Source organism: Uloborus diversus, chromosome 2, assembly GCF_026930045.1.
Source record: "Uloborus diversus isolate 005 chromosome 2, Udiv.v.3.1, whole genome shotgun sequence".
Lineage (NCBI taxonomy): Eukaryota > Metazoa > Arthropoda > Arachnida > Araneae > Uloboridae > Uloborus > Uloborus diversus.
This window is the reverse complement of record NC_072732.1, coordinates 112,174,168-112,195,401: the sequence shown is the minus strand read 5'-3', so window position 1 is coordinate 112,195,401 and position 21,234 is coordinate 112,174,168. Positions and strand designations below refer to the sequence as shown.

General features: G+C 34.0%; 1 long non-coding RNA gene across 1 annotated transcript; it reads right to left on the bottom strand.

The window, feature by feature from the left end:
* Positions 1 to 318: 318 nt before the first annotated feature.
* LOC129217249 (uncharacterized) lies at positions 319 to 20,940 on the bottom strand. The gene is made up of 4 exons (XR_008580204.1): positions 20,708 to 20,940; positions 15,552 to 15,800; positions 8,426 to 8,508; positions 319 to 2,783 (listed from the first exon to the last, which is right to left on the bottom strand). It is a non-coding gene; the product is annotated as an uncharacterized LOC129217249 (long non-coding RNA).
* Positions 20,941 to 21,234: the final 294 nt, after the last annotated feature.

The window sequence follows — 21,234 nt, the reverse complement described above, 5'->3', positions numbered from 1 at the left end:
TGTTTTCAAAACATCGACATCAATGTCGCACTCCTACTACAGACCTTTTTTTGACCCAACGAATTTTTATAGGTCATAAAAGATCAGATTAGAACGATTATACTTGCTTTAATTCAAAAAGGAACCAAGTATTTTTTCACAACTGGTGGTTTGAAACCAATTAAAATGAAATGTGCATTTAATTTACAAAAATAAACCAAATATTTCAGGTAACAGCGTTCCTCTAAAACTGCAGGACTGTGTGTGTGTGTGTATGTGCGTACAAATTTACTAAAATCAATCCATTTCAAAAACATTGATTTTTTTTATTTTTCTAGTAAAAATACACAGCGTAAAAATATTTCTCATAAAATTGTACCATTAGAAATTTAATATAATATCAAATGGTATAAAAACATATGTGAAAAAATTTACATATTAAAAATTTCTTTTGCTAAATTGCTTAAATTAATTTGTGCTAGGCAGTGTTATATAAATAGTCACTTTGTGCAAGACATTTATTTTTAATGCTTAATTTTTTACTTGGAATAAATGTTTAATGACCATTGTGTGCAAAGATTAATATCCATTAGGTTTAAAATGACATCAACAAATTAAACGCTGTGTCTGAAAATCTTTAATGTGCAGATACTTCAACTATGATTTTTTTTCATCCAATGAGTTTTGATAAATAACTTTCGTTTTTCTTAGGACACATATTTGTGCGATCGCATCCACAGTAGTTTAATACTTAAAAAATGCTTTTTGTAGTGTTTTGTTTGATCAGTAATTCTTGATACTTTTAACTTTTGAAAAATATAAGGGTTTAGATTCATCATTGATTAACTTTGTGTCCTGCTTTTAATGTTTCACTATATTTTTAAAAATTTAGAGTAGTATAAACTTACAAATGTTTAATGTTTATAATTATACAGTTAAAATTTGTTTAATGAAAAAATGGATATGAAACGAAATTAACAATAAACATATTTCTTGCTCTTATAAAGATTTCTCTGGCAAAACAGCATTAGGCAAAAGGAAAGATGAAAATATTGGAAAATAACTGAAAAACTGATTTAAGATTTCTTTTTAACGCACCATTGCTTTGATGGTGCAAATGTTAAAGGAACATCAGAAGGAAATGTCTTCGTTTAAAGGAAAATAAAATTTATATAAAAATATAGCTAGGATCAGTCGGGGCAAATGGTATTAAACTCTATAACCACACAGGTATCGATTTTTGAAGCTAAAATATTGGTGGGTGAAGATTAGACATCATGAAAAAGAAATTTCGAGAGAGTTGCCGAACAATTGTATAAATGTCATCATTGCTTGAAAAAATAGTGTTTTCAGTTTAGTGATCTTAAATTTCTCGCCCAGCAGGTCTATAAGCGCGAAGTAACTGATTTAAACTAGTTTTATTTGTCATACGAATGTTACTAAATGCATGTATTTATAAGTTTTACTTTCCCTGTTTTTTTGATATGCAGTTAAATGTTTCCATTGACTCATACATGGAGTAAGTGGTAACAACTAATTTTTTCATTCTTCCTGTTGTTTTAGAAGGTATAATTTTAATGTAAATTATACTTTTATGTGTTTTTTGCATAAGTTTTGCACGTAATTCAATTTTCTGTTTGATTTTTTTCTTTTAAGACGTTGACTGTCATCTACAAGTTAACTTGTAAATTGCGCTCTTTTCTAGGACCCCAACCACGAGTTATCTCGTACTTGTTTACTGGCCATTTTTGTGCATTTACAATTAAACTCGGAATACATCAGTGCTAACATCATTAGAAGGTTTCAGGAAAATCAATGTTGGTTGGCACAAAAAGAAAATTTATTAAAAAACGAATGAAAAATATAATTATAAAAACTAATTCATATTATAGAAATAAAAGTTTTAATTAAGTAATATTTTATTGTTTGTGGCACTTCCTAAAATAACCTTCCACACAAAGGAGTGGCTTCTCTTTACAGGCTGGACAGAAATAACGCGTTTCTCATTCGCTTGGGGACATATACGACATGACATTGTCTGACGCTGTTTTTTTTCTGGTAGGTGGTTTCATTTTTTATACTTTTTGATGATAATTATGCACTAGAATTAGAGTTTTAAATAATATAATGTGATTAAATCAAATCATTATTTTAGGTAAGATTTCTGAAAATTGCCGTGGCAGTCAACGTGTTAAATGATATCCGAATGCATTTGGATGATTCAGCAGGTCGCATGTGACCCATGTGCCGTAGATTGAGTATAGTTAGTGTAGAGCTTCCTAAACTTCTAGACTGGTAGCGTATATAGCGATTTTCAACCTACATCAACCTCACTAGTGGAGGGGGGGATTGCTGTATCCATTTACCTCCTAGTCTATGGGGTAAATACAAACACTTTGGGATAAATGTAAACATAATTTCATTTGCTAACAAGCAGTTCTAAAAGTCAAACTTATCGAACCCAGTTACTCTCATAGAGTGTAGTTCTGGACACAACGCACGAAATGCTATCTCTCAATTCATCCAAAAGAAAGTAAAGGATCGAAAATTGATTTTTTGTTTCCATTTATCGCAACTGACCCTAACCTAAAAGAAAATAATAAATAAGAGAAATAATAATAATAATTGTTCCTTTCGAGATTAATTTATGAGATTAAGGTTTTCTGAGTTGGAATAATGCAGCGTATCAGATGGAAACAGTCATCATTCGACATCATCATAATTGGTCTTTCATCCATCCCATGAGTCATCTTGGAGGAATGAGCAAATGGAATTGTCACAGAAGTCACAACGATTTTAGTTACCTGAAAATAATGTTAACGAACTTTACCTTTTATCATTATTTTAACATGTATAAAATCATGATTTCAATAAATAAATAAATGAATAAATACACAAATAAATAAATAAAACTAAAGTAAATAAATCTCAGATATTCGATAACGTGAGGCCAATAGTATTATCAGTCATAGAAGGGAGAAAACATCGAGTTCCTGTAAGCTTTTCTTCTGCATTATGACGGTATCTGCGCAGAGAAACCCGTTTTACGGTGATTGCGATCCATATTTCAAACAATGATGTCTAACCGTCGCACAGTGGGGCAAGTGTACGGAGAGCTTGGACATTTCAGTAAAACCAATTTCTACTTAAAAATGTGATAATATTTTGTTATTTAAAATGTAAAGATAATCAAATACTAAGTCATTAGTGCAAAATAAAATATTTAATTAACATTTAAAAACAATTTTTAAAGAAATATGTAACAGTATTTTAGCCAATTTCCATTCCATCATCTTCAAGCAAATTCTTCACTTGTTGTGACATTTCGTGATGCAAACTGCAAATCTTTGGACGCAAATTTGAGATAAGAGGATCAGAATTGATTAATAAATTATTAAAAACGTCTCTATTGTTATCTATTCTGGACGTTTTCCTTGAATGCAATTCCCTATACGATCGAAAATACTTATGGTTTGCCTCTGGAGCGTCTTCGGAGAGTTGACCGATTGGTACTATAGCATACTTAGCTATTTCGGGTCCGTGTATAAGTAATTTATGCACTGTAACAGGCATAAAATACCAACCATATAAATTCACATACATCTGAGCTGTCTCTTTCGTATATATTTCAAATTTTTTAAATTTAATCGTGAATCCAGATGAAATAACTTGCAAAATCGTTGAAAATCGTTTTATCATGTCAAGATTTATTCCGGTTATGGAAGCTGATAATTCTGCATTCGCAAAGAACTTTCGTGACGTATTTCCGTCGTTGGATGTTCCATGGCCTTGTTTTACATAATCTACCATCAACCCCAGCTTAGATATAAAGTCGTTTTGTATTCTTGCCTTTCATTGTTGTAACAATTCTTTGTGGACAGGTGACTTCGCACTCCACTCCTTGAAGTCAAGCCTATAAGCAATGTGTATGAGGCATTCAAAACAACGTATCCAACAATGCAGAGGCGATAAACCAAAACGAAAATGGTCTTCTTTAATTTCTTTTTTGTTCACCACACTTAAATTATTCATTTCTTTAGGTAACGCGTCGCAAATATAACAACGCATCGAGGAAGTAGTTTCCGTTAAGTAGTTGCAAATTTTGCCATCCACCATAGTTAAATGCAATTCATAATTTATGGTAATAACATGATCTTGATCTACGAGTATGTATGGCTGAAGGGTATCTATTTGCGATTGCACTTTTTCTACGAAATTTGTCGCTGTTTCTTTCGTTTCCTTTGCAAATTCGAAACTTATTGGTCGACAAAATCTTGTAGAAGAAGGCTTTTCATTGATCCAAATCACCATATCTTCATCTTTCTTGATAATTTTAAGGGGGACTACACTAATAATAAATACCGTTGAGTCATCTATTTCAGTGCTGGAAGATTGTTTGTACTGCGACTGGTTGGAAGCACCGTCACATCCCCATTTTAATATCATAGTGAGGTTCTGAGGGGAGCTTTTTTCAATTTTATCAGATAACAATTTTATGAATCGGGAAGAAGTATGATCTAATAAATTTTGTAAACCTACGTTAACTCCAGAATCTGTAACTTTTACATTATCAGGATAGCATTCTTTTTTAGCAATTTGAATTTTTTTATAACTCGGATAAATGTTCCTGCCCAAATCTTTTGCATTTTTTCTGAGAGCATCATATTGAAACCTCGTAAGTTTAGCAGTTGCATACATGGCTAACATTTTTTCATTGTAACCAGGAATATTATTAGGTTTAGAGAGATTTTCACAAAATTCTTTTATTGTTTTAATATGCTCGGGATGGTTTTGGATAAAATTAAAAATATATACTGCCTCGTCGTCAGACTTGAGCTTTTTGTTTAAGACAAAATTAAACATTTCGTCCGAACAGTTTCTTAAATGTTCAGTTTTTCTGCGTTTTTGTCGATCGGACAAATGTTCAAACGATTTCGAGCGTAATGGAGGAGAAATACCTGTTGATGAACAAGGCACAAGTTCATAAATGAATTCTTCCAAAAAAGACAAATCCATATTCAGCCACTGCTCATTTTTCCTGAGAAACGGTTCCAAAGTTCTATTTGACGAAGACCACTTCGTTGATAAATAATTGCACCATTTTCTCAATTTATCTCTTAATTTCGTCTTTGTCGTATTTGTAATCTCAGAACCAAGAGTGTCAATCCATTTTTCCAGAGCCAGGTCGTAATCGGTAAAAGGAATAGAATTTGTCTTTAAAAAAATAAAAAGGTCACGGTTGGTTTTGAAACTCATCTTTCACCAGCAAGTCTATGGGGTCAAGCACCGATATCATTCAAGTTTGCTTACTAAAGCGATCGCACACTAGAATTCGTATACACTAGAGCCATCGTAGAATTACATTGTTAAGTACAAAACTTTAGACTGCACAAAAAACGTATTTATAGATCACCGAATAGCAATAATTGATAAGCGAAATCTTTAGAACATAAACAACAACTCTAACTAATGCCAAGACCTATTTAGAAAATATCATTAAATGAAGCATGAGCAGACGATAGATTAAAAATTAAAGTTAAATTCATTTTTTATCACAATGTTCTATTTTTTTCGTTTATGGCTGTTTAATAACAGACGATATTTTAAATTATTTTTTTAATGACTTTTTACAACTTGGCATACACGAAAAAAAATCCGAAGCGTCACTGATTACTTTCGGATACTGGATAGCTGAACTCGGGGACTCTGACGATGATACTTCAGAATAAAAGATGAAATTTTTAGGCATGATAATGCCTTCAGAATTTATTTTGGATAAATCTGGTGAAGTATTAAATGGATATTTAAATTTAAAAGTGTTTATTTTTGTTTGTTAGACAACTTGCTGGACTGAAATCAAAAATAAATAGCTTTTAATGCTCTAAAAAGTAAATAGTTTGCTGTAAGTTCGCCTAATATAGAATGTAATAAAAGAAATTAGATGTTTATTAAGGACAAACGTTTGCTTTTTGAAGAAAAACACTTTTCTTGATGTACATGTATAATATTTTGATCTTTTTAAAATATGCCTGCTCCTTGTTTTCATTTTTACTCATTTTGTGATGTGTTTGTTATTGTGTACATACAATTTATTAGAAGTATTTTTGGGAGATTATTGTGTCTTTTTCGTTCGCTGTCACTTATAACTCAAAATAGTACCAATATTTGTAGTCCCCGAAATAAGCAAATGAAACCATGCTTCTAAGCATCTCATATGATTTTGTCCCACAGTCGACAAATGACACAATGAAACTGATTCCTCAAAGTATTTAATTGAAATAATTTGCAATAAAAAGTATACAAACTGAAAACTGTAAACATGCTTACTTGTAAAATATTTCCTTACCTTTAATTTTCAATATCTTTTGAATAGGCAGGTTTAGGCAAAAACTGAAACCGGATTAGGAAAGCTGAAACTCTATACAATGCTTGGGATATAATAGTTTTGTTAGCGTTTGTTAGCGATTTTCGTAATTCAAAAATACATTCAAAATACTTTGAAAATTATCTCCAAAATTTTCGTATTTTCTAAGAAACGTTTTTGGGTGTTTTTCTTATTTATTAGGAGTGCATAAAGCCCAGCACATCACACTATTAAATTTGAACAGTTCTTAAACAAAATATCTACTGTTTACTAAATTGTCTTCTAACGAAGTAGCTAGTTAATTCTTCGAATTCAAGGTATTATCTTCGGGTAATAATGTTAAAAACTAGTAAGATTAGTGGGAATATGTTCTTAGTTTATCAATACAACAGTAAAAATGCAAAACTAAATGGTTTAATTTTCCGCCCAATGTCCAAAATTAACATTAGGCTGCCCCACTGTGCGTCGGATGTCTTTTGATTCGTAAAATCACTATCAATCTTTTGGATTGAAAAATTATTATCTTGCTGCCGTGTTAACAATTTAATTTGCATGTTTGGGTATTATAATCTTTTCATTCTATGTTTATTTACCACTCAAAATTTAAAAATTTTATTCCTTTACACATGACGTGTTTGTTAACAATCTTTTCATCAATGACTAAAACTGAAGGAGCGTACAAAAGAAAGTCTATTTTTTAAAAATTATTTTGAACAGAATATTTGAAACATAATACAAAAAAAAAAAAAAAAAACTGAAAGGGCTACTTTTTTAAGTACGCGGACACTTTTTTCTACTTGGTTGCACTTTGTCTGCTTTATTAACACAGAGTGAATCGTTTTCTTTCTTGCATTCTTTTCTTGCACCTCTTTAAATCGGCAGCTCTCAAACTGAAGGTAATTACCCCCAAAGTGGTAGGATGGGATTTTCCAAGGGGTAACATTAAATACCAGGTAAAATAAAATTATAAAAAATCCTATATATCAAATCTACCTAATCGATAATCAGTGATTCATAAAAAAAAAAAAAAAAATTAAGCCCCAAATAAACTTGTTGCTCGGTTTACGATGTTCACTGGCCGATACAGCAACTAATAAAAAAAGTGTTATAACCAAAGAATATCATAATATTAACCGTTTCATTTACTGCTACTTGATTTCATAACTAAGAGACAGGTTTTCTTTATCTAAATGGTTAAAATGTTAAAATTATGCTAAAACTGTTATTTATTTTTGTAATTTAGAGAAACAAATTTAAAACCTTTTTTTTTATTCTTAATTTTTTTTTCGGGGGGGAGGGGGTATTTGCTAAAATATTACCAGCTTCATGGGTAAAAGCTACTAAAAGGTTGAGAACCACTGCTTTAAATATTTGTTTCTTTCTCCCACTAAAACATAGCTCATAGAAGCAGTAATTACAATTTTGAGTGATTAGAGAAATATATTAGTTAAGGGTGATATCACTGAAGAAGAAAGTTCTTCAATTGAAGAATGAATTATTTTTAAGACCAATTTCACGCAACGCTGCACTGGGTCAGTTTTTCTTCTAATGTTTTCGTCAAATTAGACTTTTTTTATTTTTCTAACTTTTCCTCTTATGTAAAGTTAATGATAAAAAAACTCAATCAATTGTAGGAGTTAAACGAAAGCAGACTAAATCGGATTTCTTTATTTTTTTTTTCATATTGTCCTAACCCTTTCGTTTCATTAATAATTTTACGTGATTTGTAGCTTTTTGTAAAAACCTAATTTGAAACTTTCGTTGTGATCGCAACTGAAACTTCATAGAAATTTTTGAAAGAGTTAATGAAATAAGATCGCATCTGCATTAGATTATATTTTAGACAGCTGAACAAAAATTTATCTCATGAACGAAGTGCTGCCTTCTAGAATTCTAAAGTAGTCGGAGATGGCTAAATTTAATTTTTTGACAACCTGTTCTACAAGATATTTATTTAGCAGAAACATGCGAACTTGCTTCCACGTTTAGCTTCCACAAAATTGAACTCTACATGAAAGAAGTAGGAAGCCATCAAAGTTAGTAAGAAAATTCAATGTTCTTGATATTGAAAATGTTCCGTACCTGGGAAAACCGGTACGGATTCTGTTAGAAGTCTTGATCAGATCCATCGTAGGGGAGGGACGGGATATACCCTCACATCAGCACTGTGAACGAAAAATTGTTGGGAATAAGCTAAAGCTAATTGATGAATGATTCCTCCAGAGGCTACATTACTATCATTATTGAATAACAAGGAACTATCACTCCTCCGTTTCAAATCAGTCGCTATATTTAGATTGAACATTGTGCTTCAATTGGTTGTTACAATTAAATACTTATGTACTAAATATTAAAATTGATGTTTTTATGATTTTACTTAAACTTTTTCAGAGATTGAAGGGGGTATGCTATCATTCAACGTAATTTATTTACCAACCGCTTCTCCTTAAATCAGTACCGAATTAGTTTCAAAAACTCAGGGTTTGTGTGCTCTTAAGCCAGGCCCCATTCTGTGAGAACTCTTCCACCAGTAATTGCTTAAAACTACATTCTAGTTCAGTGGTTCCCAACCTGAGGGTAATAACCCCCAAAGTGATAAAGTAAAGTTTTCTGATGGGAAAAATAAGTACCAAGATAAGGTCATTGTTCGATCGCCAAACAAAAGGATCAAAAGTCATGTACATCAAATCTACTTAATCAATATTCAATAGTGATTGATAAAAAAAAAAGACAACTTGAAGCTGGACTTACTATGAGCACTTGCCGAAACAGCAACTATTAAGTAGATTTTGATAACTAAGCAATCAACCGTATCATTTACTGAAAATTGAGTTTATAACAATTTGCTAAGAAACAGGTTTTTTCCTTATCTAGATGATTAAAATGAAAGTTAATGTCATTATTCGTTTTCGCAATTTAGTAAAAGCAAAAATTCATTTCATTTTTAGAATAACGTTTTTGGAGATAATTTCTAATAAACTACCCTCTTTATGAGTAATTGTTGGGAACCACTGTTCTAGTTTATGAATCGTATATTCATTAGAAAACAAGTTGATCTTTCTAGTATAATAGTAGCAGAATCGTTACAGAATGGGGCGTTACCTTAAAGTATGTGAACTCCCGATTCTTAAAACTGATTTGGTGCGCACTTAAGGAGATAATGATAGGTAAATAAATTTTGTTAAATGTTAGCACAGTGCTCTGAAATCTCAAAAATGTTCAAACAAAATAATAAGGTCATCAGTATCAATAATAAGTACAAAAATATTCAAACATAGCTACTAATTTGAGACCGAAGGAGTATAATGAGTTTACTTTAACAATGGGTTTCATCTGTAAATGAATGGGGAATTACGAGTCCCTACAAAAAGGAACATGGCTTAAAAGTGAGCAAACTCTGGATTTTTGAAACTGATTTGGTACGCACTTGAGGAGGAAAGGAGGGGATATTAGGTAATAAATGCTCTTAACCAATAACATAGGGCCCTGAAATCTCTAAAAAATGTTCAAACATAATCATAAAATCATCAGTATCAATAATCAGTACAAAAACTTTCAAACTAATTTTAGACGGAGGGAGTACAATGAACTTACTTTGCGAATTGGTTTCATGTGTGCATGAATGGGTTTAAATTGCAAATTATTTCTTAAACTACTTACTGTCAAATAAAATATAGTTTAAAAAACTAAAAAAACACGCTTTTGTAGCAAAATGAACTAAGAAGTGAAAAATAATCTTTGGATGATAGTAATTGACCAATCACTTAATTTTAATGTAATACAAAAAAGCGTGAGGGGCTTCTTATCAGTTGTCTTTAATTTCTTCCATTTGTTGTCCAAGCAAAAATGTAAATAGACAGCACCCTCACGCTTTTTTGTATTACATTAAAATTAAGTGATTGGTCAACTACTATCATCCAAAGATTATTTTTCACTTCTTAGTTCATTTTGCTACAAAAGCGTGTTTTTTTAGTTTTTTAAACTATTATTTTATTTTTCTGTTTTTTAGTCTTATGTTGGAGAATTATCAGGCGACGAAGTTATTTATAAAACGAGTGCGAGGTAATATCTTAAAGTTAAGACAAGGACACCCCGATGGGAAGCTACTGTGAGTCACCGATGTATGTTTGTGGAAATCATATTTATATTACTTTGAAAATTTGAGATGCATTTGAATAAAAGTTTGTTCAACAATGGTCTGATCAGCAATGAATTTCCAATTGAAGGCTCACCTAAATTTTGGCATGAAATTAGTTAAAAACAATTATATTTCATGTTCTAATTACCTTGGAACATTGGAACAAATTTTGTCTGATGCAGAAAAATTAAAGGTTTTTGTAGATATTTTGAAATAATTTTTGCGAGCATTTTTTAATGTATTTTCTAAAAATTTTCCTTTTTCACATTGTTGTATTTATGCCAAAATATTGATTAAAATTGGAGGAAACTAACAATTAAAAGAGTTAATTAATTAATTTGATTATAGAATATTGTATTATCATCGGGTTTGAGGTCGCGTGCCAAATTTCAAAAGAATCTGATCGCAGGAAGTGGACGAAATTTGAGCTGTAAGATTCCGTTACAAGATACATACATACATACATACATGCAGTTGAAGCTAATAAAAGCGTGTTAAAAAAGAAAAAAATGCTTTCATTGTAAAAGTTAAAATTTCTATGAAAGACATTTGCATTCTTAATGTTCTGTTGCTTGGCCATATTTAAGATCCCTGAAGTATTTGGAGAAAAGGTTAATTTTTTCATGCTTAATATTATTATAAATTGGATCAACTGCTTGATACTGCTTTAAGGCAGGAAGTTCAGGTAATTGCAGTACAGGAAACGAAATTAAAGGAAAGCACAGCATTAAAAGTAAATGGTCTTAAGATCTTTAGAGTTGATCGTAAAACTAAGAGTGGAGGAGGCTTGGCCTTCTTCATAAGAGATATTAATTATCATAGTATTGACTTTCCTACCAATCACCTATCTGCCTTGGAAACCCATGGTATCAGAACTCATTGGAGAGGCAAGGCACTTGACATCATTAGCGTTTATTATCCACCTAATCAAAAGCCGCTTCCTTCAATTTTTTCTTATCTTCTTAATAAGAGTTCTATTATCGTGGGTGACCTCAATGTAAAACACCCCTTTTGCGGCTGTTCTTGTACTAATGTAAAAGGGGAGGAATTACTACAGTTGTTGGATTGCACAGAATCCATGATTCTTAAGGATGGCACGCATACGCATTTAGGATCAGTGTTAGGGCCTGTTTTGTTCATTGTTTTTATGAACGATATTCACAAAAATAATTCAGGGAACATGAATTGTTTTGCTGATGATGCCAAAATTATGGGGACTAGAAAATGAAGAACAAGCAAAACAGCTGCAGGAGGATCTATATCATATTACGGAGTGGGCTGATAAATGGGGTATGGCTGTTAATGTTGGGAAATGTCAAGTGCTACATTTAGGGCATGGAAATAAGTGTACAAGTTATTATTTGCAAGGTTCAGTCATTAGTCAGGCAGACAAAGTTACTGATCTGGGGGTCTTAATAAGTCAGGATTTAAAGTTTAGCCAACAGTGCAGCATTGCTAGTTACAAGGCCAATAAGATGCTTGGGTTTATCAATAGATATATTTCAAACAAATCTAAAGAAGTTCTTCTGCCCTTATATAGAAGTTTGGTAAGACCTCATTTGGAGTATGCTGTTCAGTTTTGGTCTCCTTATCTTCAGAAAGACATTAATGTATTGGAAAGGGTTCAAAGGTGGGCTACAAGGCTAATAAATGGACTTTCTCACTTAGGCTATGATTCCAGGCTTAGAAGGCTAAAAATGTACAGTCTTGAGCAAAGAAGAGACCGAGGGGACATGATTCAATTGTTTAAATTTATTAAAATGAAAGATGTTACGGGGCTGAAGTTTAGCACTGAAAACAGGACAAGGGGTCATTGTTTTAAATCTCAGGATAACATGGATGTTAGGAAAAATTATTATTTTAGCAGGGTAGTGGAACCTTGGAACAGTTTACCAGAAGAGGTGGTAATGAGCAAGGGAGTAGATAGTTTTAAGAGGGCCATTGATCTTCACTGGGGATTGTAAATTGACCATGTCCAGTCTAACTGGGCCCAGACCCTGTTGCTGGTCGTCACTTTTGTATTTGTATTTGTATACCTTTACCTCCTACAGCTACAACACTTCCGCTGCCCTGGACATTGCAATTACTAGCTCGGAATTATTTTCTCAATGTTCTTGGAGGGTCTTGGACAGCATTGGCAGTGATTATTTCCCTGTCCTTACCAATTTCAATAAAAGACAGAAAGTACAGCCCAAACGGAATAATTTCTGGAGTTTTAAAACGGCATGCTTGGACTCTTACAGGGATTCCGTTGACCTAAGATTGTCTTCAACCCCCGTTACTAATGACCTTGAAGAGAACTGGACAAATTTTAAGAACATCATTCTTGACAATGCAAAGCTCTATATCCCAAGAGGAAATGTCAAACAGTATGTACCTTTCTTTACCCATCATTCTCCAAGTCTAAAGCCACTCTTAGATAGGAGAGAACAGACTGTTTGAGTCTTTAACAACAGTGATGGTTCAAATGACAGTCACGTTAGTCTTAGGACAGAAATCAATTAGATTAATGCAGAAATTAAGAAATCTAGCGCACAACTAAAGAGATCAAGATGGAGAGAAGTGTGAAAAAATCTGGATTCAAGAACAACAAACACGAAACTTTGGCGAATTGTTAAGAACATAAATAAAGAGAAAGAACAGTGTCGACAGAACTCAGTTGTCGACACTAATGGAAAGGTTTTCCCGGGGGCCAAAGCAGCAGCAAATAGCCTAGCGCAGGCAACTAGCAAGTTGGTCTTCACTGGAGAAGAAAATTCTATAAAGAAAAGCAAAAAACATCATACATGGCTGTCGAACCTCTGATGTGGGTGATCAGGGTCTGTCTGGAGCGCAAGAACTTCTCACAGTGAGAACTTTTTTAGCTATGGCCTTTTTGGGTTTGACTAAATCTCCTGGCTCCGATGGTGTATTTGGTCGAATGCTTGAAAATCTGGGTCCCAGGGGAAAACAGAGACTTCTAGATATTATTAACCTATCCCGGAAAATCGACCGCCTTCCAGCAGAATGGAAAAGAGCTACCATTATTCCTATCAAAAAAGCAGGCAAAAAGAATTGGGCTCCAAAAAGGCTTTAGACCCATCGCCCTAAGAAGTACGGCTTGCAACATAATTTAGAAAATAATACTAATCAGAATTCAGTACTATTTAGACAGCAAAAACATATTACCAAGTGAACAATACGGATTCAGGAGAGGCCATAGTACTGTAGATCAAATTCTTTTTTCCGTCAGAGCATTAGGGACGCCTAAAATCTTATGCCCACCCACCATACTGTGGCTGCTCTTCTGGATCTTACGAAAGCGTTCGATAGAGTCTGGAAGCACAAGCTGCTAATTAAACTTCATGACACTTTCAATATTCGTGGATTTCGGATTTCTTGCATCATAGATCTATGAGAGTGAACTTTAAATAACACTCTTTCGGACCCCGTTGTGCTTGGTCAGGGAGTCCCTCAGGGCTCTGTCTTCAGCCCTATGCTCTTTTCCTTATTTTTAGCAGGCATTGAGAGGAGAATGTTGGATTGTTCGTAGACGACATTGTTATCTGGTGCACAGGGAATGATTTGGATGAGATGGAAAGGAATCTCAACAACATCTTATCCTCTATTTTAGAATACGCTTTGGAGTATAAACTTTGTTTTAATCCTAAAAAGTCAATCGCCACTTTCTTTATCACCAACAAAAGATTATACAACTATCAACCAAAGCTGAAGATGGACAACAAGAATCTTACTTATGAAAAGCACCCAAAATTTCTCGGATATGTCCTAGATCCTGAATGGTCAAGTCATAAGCACATTGAATATATTTCCTCTAAATGTAGAAAACGCTTAAATATTCTCAAATTTATTGCGGGAAAAGACTGGGAAACCGATGCTGTTACATTGAGAGAACTTTTTGGCTCTCATTAGACCTAGCCTGGAGTACAGCTTACCTGTGCACTGCTGCTCATCTAACACCAACCTTGACAAATTGGCAAAGATTCAACTCAGCGCTGCGAGAATAATCACTGGACTGAGATGTAGTTGTCCAAAAGAAATAGTCCTCTGCAAGGCTGATCTCCAACATCTCCATACTAGAAGCAAGGCTATCCTCACCAAATATTTCAACAAAATCTCTAGCTACGAACATCATAATAAAACGTCTTCATGCCTTAATAACTAGCAGAATAATCAAAGACTGAAGAGAAACAGATCATTCAGATTCAGCCATGTTGAACAACTGCATCTACCTTCTTCTGATGTCGAGCCCTACTCCTTAAAATCTTGTCCGAGTCCTTCTGAGTTACTCTCCAGAGTCTATTACCACTTAAGCTTGTCTGCTCCGGTCACAAAGCAAGATCTCATTCCGGCCCATCTTAGGCTCCTAACATTGGAAGTTATAAATGAGATCCCCTGCGCTGCCATTAAAATTGACACAGATGGTAGCAGACTGGACGATCGTGCAGGTAGTGGGCTCTACATTGAAAAATCTGGGCATAACTTTTCCATTAGCTTCCGTAACCCAGATTTCTCCTCTCTTTAAAAGTGAACTTACCGCAATTAATCTGGACCTCGAAGCAATCCTTAACGAAAATGACTTTGGGGAACTCTGGATCCTATCGGACAGTCGCAGCTCCCTTCAACATCTATACAGTTGGATTCTAGTTGGAGACAAAACAAGCATCTCCATCCTTCATAACCTCCAACTTATATCAAAGCTTCACGAGGTTCATTTTCAGTGGATACCATCCCACGGAGATATGTTTGGAAATGAGCAAGCGAATCGCTTAGCCAAGGAGGGCTGTAGTCTCTCGACACCTTTTTCCTCTGCCCTTACCTACTCAGAGCACCAGTCCAAAATTAATCATCTTATATCAAAAGAGTGGAAGATCCCTCCATCCCACTGTATGCTCCTTTATGATTCTTGTTTGTTACGATGTGCCTGACCTCCATGCACATTTCTGACACATTGTTCCAATCACCCTGCATTTAGGTTTACGAAGCAGTTATACTTCGACATTTATTTAAAAAACATAAAATTAACTGTCGCTTTACATACATATAAAATTTAATGTTTATTTATGTTACCTAGGTATCGCAGGAGCAGCTGTTGCTGATGCTTTACACTCCTTCAAAGGTTTGCTGCCCTGAATAAATTGAATTGCCATAGCACAGCACACGTGACCCAGCAAACAACAAGGTGGACTTAGGATAGGAAAAAGAGAACATATTTCTTTGCTACATCCAAAGGCTTCTATCTGTTGGGGCGCTAGCAGGTTGATTACCAACAATAGAACCAGGCAATGGCACCAAGAACGCATCACTCCTGTGAACCTGCTGAAAATAAGAAACACACATGTTCCGGTTAAAGAATTTTAAGATATATTGCGTTTATTAGACTTACTAAGGTTACTTTATCAAGAAATTGTTTTGCTTCTCTGCTAGTAATGGTGGAAAACAGACCTTACGGTTAAATTAAGGAGTTTGAAAGTTCACTCCAGTACAATTTCGTTTATTGGAGATTCACTTACTCAACATGATGTATTATATGAGGTAATGGAGGAATAGAAGTTGATAAGTCTTTAACAAGAACAACCAACGAGTTACATTACAGTTGGTTGGGGTAAGTGGAACCTTTTTTAGAACAGTTCGTTTTTGAAGCCTTATACAAACGTTTTGAACCAAAAAACAAACAAACACTTGTTTACTAATTTTATCTTTAATCAACAAAACTTCATCAATATTTCCTTACTTCAAATATTCTTAACGATTTTTATTTTATTAATCATATGAGTGTCCTTACTTTATAAGAAGGCCATCTACCTTTTATATTTAAATTTAAATCAAGCATACTTAAAAATTAGGTAAGTCAGCCTCACTTAACCAAGTATGTAATTTTTTAGTGCGAAATATTTTTTTTGTAATTGCATCCATTTATGAGATATCTAATGACATTGAAATCTGTGTGACAGAAAGTTATAAAACAAAAAGTCAAACAATTACATCTATGAAATTTAATAAAAACCCTGTAGGTATATATTTTACTTTATAAAGCAGTGCTAAATTAATAAAGTACAATTGATTTAGATGAATTTAAATAAACTAGCAAAAAATATAAGTTGAAAAAGAAATTGGAAACACTAAATGGCAGCGTCTATTTAAAGTTGGTGGAGAACGAATCATTATCCCTTCATCCTTAGTAATAAATATAACATCGTCTGGATCAAGCAAAAAAAAAAAAAAAAGTTCCACCAATTCTAGTTTCCTTGCAAATTTAATGGTATTTTTTTCATTTGCATCATCAGTTTCCAACATTAGAGCTACATAAATACTTTATGGTTTGCTTTGATGCAAGTTTCACAAACACATAGTCGCCAGTTTTCCCAGTTCTTGTAGCTGAATCATCAATTCCATCTAGATCTTCTTAATCATCTTGTATTTCATCCATATAAATTTCTTCATCAGAGTTGCTTTACATTTTAAATTAATCTATATTATGATTGAACACAATTACTTCTAGTATGGAACATTAACCGATAATTGTTTACGTAGATTGGAACTGTTTTCGGGCCAAGGCAAACTGCTGACCCCATGCTCATTTTTCCATTTCGGAACCTGCGTGTGAGTTTAGAGAAAAAAAAATTACTTAACCCCATGTCAATTTAAGTCTAATGGCAAGATAAAGGCTGTTAAATTGCTACTTACCAGTTTTGCCCTATGCCACGACGCAAAATAATCCTGGAAAATGACGTTTGGAACTGAAGAAAAGTGATCACGGGTAGTAGGAAGCAATTTCTCCTCCAAAATGCCAATATACACCTGAGTATTTACTGTTCCTTGCACAAAGTGAAGCCCACCAACTCCTTGAACAGAAATACATCCCTAAATCATCTGGGATACGGGATGCTTGACTGTGTGTTGAATGCAGTCGGGATGATATTCCTCTCCTTTGCGGCATCTGTGTGCTGTCCGTTGGACACATGCAGATTGAATTTGGACTCGTCCGAAATCACAACTGATTTCCATTGATCGGCAGTCCACCCTTGGTGAGCTTTTGCCCAGTCTAGGCGCTAATTCTTCATTTTTTTGGTCAACAATGGCTTCTTTCGTCGTCGACGCACCACCAAACCCGCACCACACAGTCGTTTTTGTACAGTAGACGTGGATGCGTGAACACCCGATTCGTTTTCCTATTCTGTTCTAAGGTCTGTGGAAGATGATCGTCTGTTCCAAAGACAGAGTCGTATCAAATACCTGTCCTGCGTTGCATTGGATATTCGTGCACGACCACTGCCACTCTTTCTTATTGTGCTTCCGGTGCTCTTCAGCTTACTCAGTAGTCGAACAACAGTCGATTGCGAGCAGTTTATTCTTTTTTCTATAGAACGTGATGACAATCCTTCTTTGTCCAATGCAACGGCAACACTCTTCCTTTGTGGTGTCAGTTGAACGTATTTCGACAAACTGCAACTCATAAGTCCTGATCGTAAATGAATGCGTCGAACGTTCAACTAGTTTTTTTTTATACAGTTAGAAGGATGATGCAATCTTACGCAATAGAGCTTGCATCATGTACCGATAACAATTCGTGTTATATGATGCAAGAACCGTTAAATATTTTATAATTACTTATAAATGCTAAAAATATTAGGATATCGCGGGTGATGCAATATTTTTTACCACCACTGTTTTGTTGTTTCACTCGTAACAATTCCCAATTATTGCAATGCTAGCCCCTTAAAAATGGTTAATACCACTCCTTTTGTTCATTTCACGCAGTATTTTTTGCTAACCTTTTAGGGTTCCAAGAAATTTTAATCAAGGGTCAAATTAGGTTTTAATCAAAGTTGCCATCGACCGGCAACTTTGCATCAACGATTTGTGTCTTTGGTCCATATAAAAGATCAATTTTTTGAAAGTATTTTGAATTAAAAATCTCATTTTCGGTATTTTTTGGATTGTGTCACTATTCTTTTCAAGGGATGAGTTATAGAATTTTCCGTTCATTGAACAATTACTCATGACCGAAAAGGTCATCAACCTTACAGTTCGACAGAGATTAGACAGCAAGTCAATCTTGAACATGACACGTTCACCATCTTACAAGAACCCACCTCAACATCTATGCTTCTTCACAACACAAAATAGTTATCGATCTCCATGGACCCAGCTCCAAAAAAGACCCAACTACTGCCATCAAGAATAAAGGAATCAGAAAAATCGTGTTCTATGCACAGAACGGGTTTGTCTGCGTTTTCACGGACAGATCCTCCGACGAGACATTAATATACGGTGGATTTGGAACCAAATTCATCTTTTAGGACGGCACCACTGAACATTGCAAAACTGTTTCTGGAAAAATTGCCCCCAACTACACTTGTGAGCTTTTTGCGATTCATTGCGAGAGACATTGAACATCTACATCATAGCCCAGTAAAATTAGCATTTTACTTGGAAAAAATTAAAACCCAAGGTTTTTCTTCACAAAAAGCTTTGTTACGTCTTCTTCAACGACATCTCAAAAGTCCCCGATTTTTTTCTGTAAGCTGTGTATTTCATGTATTTCTACCTTAGCCCTGGCTATAGAGCGGTACTTACCCACTCACATCAATGGCCGAATGACCCACTTACCCCAACCTACAAACACTACACATTTCTATAAATTGTTACAAGAATTTAAATTTTAAGTCTGTTTGACTTTTTTCGAATCTAAAGTGTGTTTGAAGTTTTGCGAGTCTAATTCAAATTTCTGCTGTATAACGAAGTGTTAAAACACTTGTAACGTGAGAAAGTACAATAAATTGACTTTTCGTTTATTTTTTTCTTTACACCACTTTTTTTTCTTCTTACATTTAGCTTATCCTTTGTTCTTACAGCTTTTTTGTGTAAAATAAGAACTATTGCACAAATAAGTTTTAAAATTCATCAAAGTTACTGATGGTCACACATCCAAACGCTCACGCACGCATATAGATAGGAGAAACAAATATTTTTCTGCACATGAATGAAAGAAGGAGGAGTTATTATTATATTAAGAGCTTAAAATTTGCGCAAAATGCAGATTTTCTGTGATTAACAGCATTAAAAAATCCTAAAGTGAAACTTCTGCTAAGCCAAAACTGGCATCTGGTCCCCCAGATCTTGTTATGTACAGCGACTGATTTTAAATTAACATATTTCGTGAGAATACTGCTTTTCTAACTTCCGTTTATAAATTATTATGTTTTTCATTGTACCTTTTATTATCTCTTTGATACTATTCATTTTGTTCCTGAATATTTTGAAAAACACTGAATATCGACAGCTTCGATGTCAATCTGGGAAATTCGTATTTTGTAGAATTATGTTACACGTTCTAAATCGTAATTTCATATAAAAGTATCATTGTATCTTTTTAAAATAAGGATTCATATTGGACATTTTTCAAACGATTTTTTGCTAACTTTTATTTTCAATAATAGTATTTGTTATTATTTTTATTAGTAGTATTAGTATTATTTCAAAGTGTTAAAATAGTAATAGTCCATATTTGTTTTATTATTTTTATTCATTCAAATAGCCTCGAAATCCCCCACGGGGGAGGGAGTATAAAACTTAAAATATGTAGGAAGGAAAAAAAATTTTAAACTTATTTTTAAAAACTTTATTTAAAATTTACTTTGAAGAGCCCTCGGCTAACGATTATGGTACTCCCGTTGGAGAAAACCACATCCTCGTACATCCACGCAATCATCTTCTGCGTCAAAATAAAGCCATGTAACTATCAACATAGCACACTAGAGGATGAGGGGCAGTGCTCCAGGAGTCTCAAGCAACGAACTTATATTTCCGTTGCACATTCAAAAATATTTTATTGGTAAGAAAAAAAAAAGATAAATTTTTATATTAAAAATATCGCAGATAGTAGACAAAATTTATCTTAATTTATTTATGATTTGCGTCGGGAAAACAAATCGTCAATCCTATTTACAACGTTATGAAAACATATTGTCAGGCTAATACATCAGTAGAATAAGATTCCATTTTTACACCTGACTGCACCTGAAACAACAAAGTTTGCTGGAGTGGATCCTAGAAGTCTCATCTTCTAAGGTCAAGTCTGCAAACTCATTTACATAATCAAAACGATTCGTATACTTTTCGTAAAGAAAACAAAATTTCAAACTTATTAAAGCAGGAAATTTCGTGAACTTTTACACTTTAAAATATTAGCTTGTTCCTTTGGGATAAATAAATATACTTACCGAGCTAGTCGATCCTCAAAAGTCTTTGAGTAAGGAACTTTCCCTCTTGGAGTTCTATGTCTTCGGGATTAATGAATGGTAATAGGGGCAAAGAATGTATATCAAATGCGAATGTTTATAATAGGTCTCGAGCGCATGACGCGGGAATGGATCGCTTGGTTAGCCAAGAGGTGGACTGGGCCCATTGTCAAAGCTCAAGGAGCCGAGGAAGGATGGATGGAGCCAGCATTCAATGGATCGTATATCTTCGAAGGGATGGAATGGATCTCTTGGCATTGGATTGGGGGTTCGCCTCGACTAAGGATGGGGTATTCCCCCGATGAAGTGTGAACAAGCGAAAGGATTTAGGAGTTCTGAACCAACGGCTACCAACCGACAAGGAGCAATTCGCTTTGAAAGCTAGACTGACATCTGCAACCGCGATGTCTTCGGCAGAAAGGAAATGCCGTCTGAAATAATTGCAATACGTGAAAATTCTTATCTTTCAAGGTTTATCAACACATGTTTTTTTTTTTTTTTTTGGCATA